This window comes from Lynx canadensis, chromosome A3 (assembly GCF_007474595.2).
Source record: "Lynx canadensis isolate LIC74 chromosome A3, mLynCan4.pri.v2, whole genome shotgun sequence".
NCBI classification, from domain to species: Eukaryota; Metazoa; Chordata; class Mammalia; order Carnivora; family Felidae; genus Lynx; species Lynx canadensis.
The window spans coordinates 105,171,581-105,177,580 of NC_044305.1; positions in this window are offsets into that span (position 1 = coordinate 105,171,581).

Sequence of the window (6,000 nt, forward strand, 5' to 3'; positions counted from 1 at the left end):
GCCCCTAAACTAATTAGTTTAACCTGCAGCAGGTTAACTGTCACCAGATCAAATAAAAACACCCAGCTAAATTTGAATTTCAGATAATGAATAGTTGTTTTTTTTTTTTAAGGACTTTTCTTTGTTTAATGTTCACTCGTTTGGGAGAGAGAGAGAGAGAGAGAGAAAGTGGGGAAGGGGCAGAGAGAGAGGGAGACACAGAATCCCAAGGAGGCTCTAGGCTCTGAGCTGTCAGCACAGAGCCTAATGCAGGGCTTGAACTCATGAACTGCAAGATCATGACCTGAACCGAAGTCAGACACTTAAGCAACTGAGCCATCCAGGCGCCCCAAGACTTTCTTTTTTTAAAATGTTTTATTTATTTATTTATTTATTTATTTATTTATTTATTTATTTATTTTTATTATTATTTTTAATGTTTATTTATTTTTGAGACAGAGAGAGACAGAGCATGAACGGGGGAGGGTCAGAGAGAGGGAGACATAGAATCTGAAGCAGGCTCCAGGCTCTGAGCTGTCAGCACAGCACAGAGCCCGACGCGGGGCTCAAACTCACGGACCGTGAGATCATGACCTGAGCCAAAGTTGGACACCCAACCGACTGAGCCACCCAGGCACCCCAACAATGAATGGTTTTTTTCAATACAATTTTTAATGTATTTTTTTGGTGTAAGTACGTCCCATGCAAAATTTGGGATGTACTTATACTGAAAAATTATTTGTTATTTATCTGAACTTCAAATTTAACAGTGTGTTTCATATTACTATTTGTTAAACCTGACCACCCCACCATTAGCTGAATTGGGGGGTGGCCCCATTGAGGGTAGATCTGGGTGTGCAGGCCTTCTGGGACCCACCATCAGGTTCCCGACCCCTTGGAAAACTGAGCCCTCCTTATCCTCAACTACCTCCGGTGTCCTGGTCCTCTAAGCCCAGCCACGGGCCAGTCCTGAGGATGAAGCAAGGGAGGTCTGGATGCTACGCAAGGCCCCCCAGAGCTGTTGCAAATTCTGGATCTTCCCGCATCAGCCCTGGGAGAAGACACTGCCTGCCATAGGAGGCCCATAGCGCTCCCAGCAGAGTGCTGGGACTAGTCTGGTGTGTGACTTTCCCAATCCGCTGGCCGAATGAATACATCATTGAGAAGCCAGCAAATCTGTGAGGAGAAATGGCCATAATCATCTTTGTGGTTTAAGAAATACAAATTTAAACAAGAAAAGAACATTTTTGCCTATCAGATTAGCTAACATTTGAAAGATAATAAGGGCAGCTGACTTTATGGGTGCTTAGGTCATGCCAGGCACTTTGGGAGGGATTCCCTGATGTAGCACCCACAGCAACCTTTGCTGCTGGTTCTGTCATTCTCATTCCTGATAGGGAGTGAGGCTTAGTGATGCTAAGCAGGTGGCGTAGCCATGAGGCGGGAGCAGGGCTGAGGCCCCACACCCCAGCCTGCACCCTTCCCACACACCCTGGGGTAGAGGGGCTGGAGAAATGGCTGCAGCCTTTCGGTAAGGTAAGTCAATACCTAACAAAATTGAGATGCATACCCTCATCAACCCAGAGTTGCTCATCAATAGGGGCCTATTAAAATAAATTATGTCACATTCAGGCAAATGAGGTGTATTGGGAAGGGTGAGTATGTGCGTGCATGCACACATGCATGTGTGTGTATGTAAAGAGAGGCCATGACGACATAGGAGCATCGTTGAGAAAATAGAAAGTTGTGGAACAGGATTCCATTTTATTTTGGTAAAGTGTCCATATATAAGTATCTATACTATTTTAGCTCTACTTTCTACTTATATTTATCTATATTATCTATACATTTATATCTCTATATCTAATCACAAAATCTGTAATGAACATGTATTATTTTTGAAGTCCAAACATTACCATATTTGAGTCTCTCTGAACTTCTGCTCATTCTTCAGAGTCCTTGTCCCACCGCACAGCCCTGGTTCAGTTTGCCTCAGGGCCTGGAACGCTGCTGTCCCCAGGACCTAGAGTGCTGCCTGCCTTCCTCCCCCATGATACCCATTGAATTGTCCTTTTCCTTCAAGATTGGCTCACTATCCACCCACCACTGCTGTCTCTCCTCCCTGTGAAGTTCCCAAATTTGCAGGTTCTGGGCAATCTTTTTTTTTTTTTTTTTTTAATTTTTTTTTTCAACGTTTTTCATTTATTTTGGGACAGAGAGAGACAGAGCATGAACGGGTGAGGGGCAGAGAGAGAGGGAGACACAGAATCGGAAACAGGCTCCAGGCTCCGAGCCATCAGCCCAGAGCCCGACGCGGGGCTCGAACTCACGGACCGCGAGATCGTGACCTGGCTGAAGTCGGACGCTTAACCGACTGCGCCACCCAGGCGCCCCAGGTTCTGGGCAATCTTGTCTCAAAAGCATCTAGACCATATCCACAGGCACAATTTTGCACTTTTGTAAAGCCCTCTGTGGTACCCTCGCTGTGTCTTGTGTAAGCATTAACAGACTGCAAATATCTTGAAAGCAGGTGTAGATCCACTCCTGTGGACTTCCCTTCAGCTTTCTAGCAAACCCCAGGGCAGGTGCTGGCCATTGCTGAACAGAGAGGCAGAAACATAGTCAAGAGCTACTTCTACTGTGCCCTTGCCAGATAGGATGCAAAAGAGCAGTAGAAAGTTTCCCTGTAAACACTTATGGTTTGCATCCCCTGGTCTGTATTCCCTGAATCTATTAACCTATGAAGTTAAAAATAATTTTACAAAAGCAACACATTGTAGAAATATTGAAAAATACAGAAAAAAAACATTAAAAAATGAAAGTAAAACACTTTTAATTCTACCCCCTTATCTTCCCTTTTGATGAAACATATAAAGTAAAATAGGAATAGAAAAGATCCTCTTGCTGTCCCAGAGTTAAACCCTGTGCATTAATGACTGGGCACAAAGCAGGCTAGACTTTCGTTTCTATGCATACACTAAATGTAATATCTCTCCATATTAATAGCTATCTGTCTATCATCATCATCTTGGTAGAAACAGAAGCTTGTATTCTCATATTCTCAATAGTTCGTGTGTCCAGAGCCCAAGGAGTTTCTACCATGCTCTCTCCTTTGTATCTGCTGTCAAAAAACTCTATGAAGTATGAAAAGATGCTCAGGGGATGCCTGGGTGGCTCAGTCAGTTAAGCATCTGACTCTTGATTTTGGCTCAGGTCATGATCTTGCAGCTCGTGAGCTCGAACCCTGTGTTGGGGTCTGCACTGACAGTGTTGAACCTAGTTGGGATCCTCGCTCTTCCGCTCACTCTCTGCCCCTCCCCTGCTCTCACACCCGTGTTCTCTCTCTCTCTCTCTCTCAAAATAATAAACATTATTTTAAAGTTAAAAAAAAAAAAAGAAAAGGAAAGATGCTCAACATCACTAGTCATTAGAGGAGTGCAAGTCAAAACCATGGGGTACCACTTCATTCTGATTAGGTTGGCTATTTAAAAAAAACCCAGAAAGGGGCGCCTGGGTGGCTCAGCTGGTTAAGCATCCGACTTCAGCTCAGGTCATGATCTCACAGTTTGTGAAGTTCGAGCCCTGCATCGGGCTCTGTGCTGACAGCCTGGAGCCTACTTCGGATCCTGTGTCTCCCTCTCTCTCTGCTCCTCCCCTGCTCATGCTCTGTCTCTCTCTCTCCTTCAAAAATAAATAAAAACATTAAAAAAAATAAAAACCCCCAGAAAATAGCAAGTGCTGGCGAGGATGTGGAGAAATGGAAACCCTGTACGTTGCGAGTGGGAATGTAAAACAGTGCAGTCACTGTGGAAAGGGGTATGATGATTCGTCAAAATATTATACAGAATTACATGTGATCCAACAATTCCACTTTTGGGTACATACCCCAAAGAAGTGAAAGCAGGAACTCAAACAGATATTTGTGCACTCGTGTTCACAGCAGTATTATTCACAGTAATCAAGAGACGGAAGCAACCTAAGTGTCCATTGAAAGATGAATGGATAAACTGAATGTGGTATATACATATGATGGAATATTATGCACCCTAAAAAAGGAAGGACGTTTTGAGACATGTTACACATGGATGTGCCTTGAAGGCATAATGCTAAGTGAATTAAGCCAGTCACAAAGGACAAATATTGTGTAATTCTTCTTATATGAGGTTCCTGGAGAAGTCAAATTCAGAAACAGAAAGTAGAATGGTGGTTCCAAGGACTGGGCTCGGGGCTTGGGGGAATAGGGAGTTAGTGTTTAAGGAGTACAGAATTTCAGTTGGGAAAGATGAAAAAGTCCTGGAGATGGATGGTAGTGATGTTTGCACAACAATGTAAGTACTTAATGCCACAGAACTGTGCACTTAAAAATAGTTAAAACAGTAAATTTTCCGTTTTTTTAATTTAAATTTTAATTTTTTTAAAGTTTATTTATTTTGAGGAGGACGGAGAAAAAGAGAGAGAGAGAGTGAGCGGGGGGGAGGGGCAGAGAGAGAGGGAGAGACAGAATCCCAAGCAGGCTCCCTATTGGCAGCGCAGAGTCTGAGGCGGGGCTCGATCTCACGAACCGCGAGATCATGACCTGAGCCGAAATCAAGTCAGATGCTCAACTGACTGAGCTACCCAGGCGCCCCTAAGTTTTATGTTCTGTATATTTTACCACACACACACACACACACACACACACACAGTGGCTTTGTGAAGGAGTCAAGGGAGGTGTTCTGTCCCACAAAGTGTGTTCTTCTAGTAATAAAGCCTACTGTTTTTGAGTCTTCAGTATGTGCCAGGCAGTAAACAATTGATATGCATTATTTTATTTCCTTCTTTCAACTACCCTAAGGTAGTTGTGCAGAGCAGAAAAGTGAGGCATGAAGAAGGTTAGGTGATTTGCCCACAGTCTCCAGGAACAGTCAGGACTGGAACTTGGGGTGGTTGGCTTCAGAGCCCGATCTTTAGCCTCATGCTGTACCCTCTTTCTGGTAAAAGACAAATCCATTGGCCAAGTAGGCCACAACTCTCGGTAAGGGGCTAAAGGCAGGTTCTGAAACGGTGAGCACCAGCGGAGTCTTGCATTCACGGGACGTGGATAAATCCCGTGCATTTTGACCAGTTCTGCCTTCCTGAGCCCTTCAAAGGGAATTTTTAGGCAGAGATGACAGAGGTTCCCTGTACTTTTCACAGCACACTATACCACTACAGCTGCCGTCACTTCTCCCCTGTGGCCTCCCTCCCTTCTCTTAGAATCCACTGCCTTTTTGACATGAAAAATGTACTATAATGAGTCTACTGGCTAATTAATTAAAAGGGAAAAAAAATCCCAATCTTCAAATATGAAATGATTAATTACGTAAGCATTAACGCCTCTGCACCCTCAGAACGGCACGTCTTTAATTTAGAACTTTTCCAGCACATTATTTTCTGCCGACGTGCGTGTTTTCTGCCCGTACAAGGCCGGCTTCTCGTACACCCCAGTCCATTTCACAGCAAATGGCCCCAAATGGTGTTTATCCCGTTCATTAGGAGACTGTATCAATTAAGCAGGCCTGGCTGAGCTGCCTGTCCAGGCCTGCACCCCCTGGGCCCGAGTGCCTGTGTTCACACCCACAAGCCGGCTGGGACACCCCAGGCCCCTCCCCACTGCGGAGGGGCCACCTCACCGCTTAGGGGCCCTGATGCTTTTCACAAGATCAGGGCAGAGCTCTGAGATCAGGAGGTGTTGTTGTGTGATGCTTACACTTCATGGATTTTAAAAAGTGTATCGTCTAGCGCAGACACCTGACCCCAAGCTGCTGGCTTCCTGAATCTTTTAGTTTTTTTGTGTGTTTTGCTTTGTTTATTTTGAGAGAGGGAGAGAGAGAGAGAGAGAAAGAGCGTGAGTGGGGGAAGAGCAGAGAGAGGGAGAGAGAATCCCAAGCAGGCCCTGCACCACCAGTGCAGAGCCCGATACAGGGCTCAAACTCGAAAACCGTGAGATCACGACCTGAGCCAAAATCAAGAGTCAGATGCTTCACCGGCTGAGCCACCCAG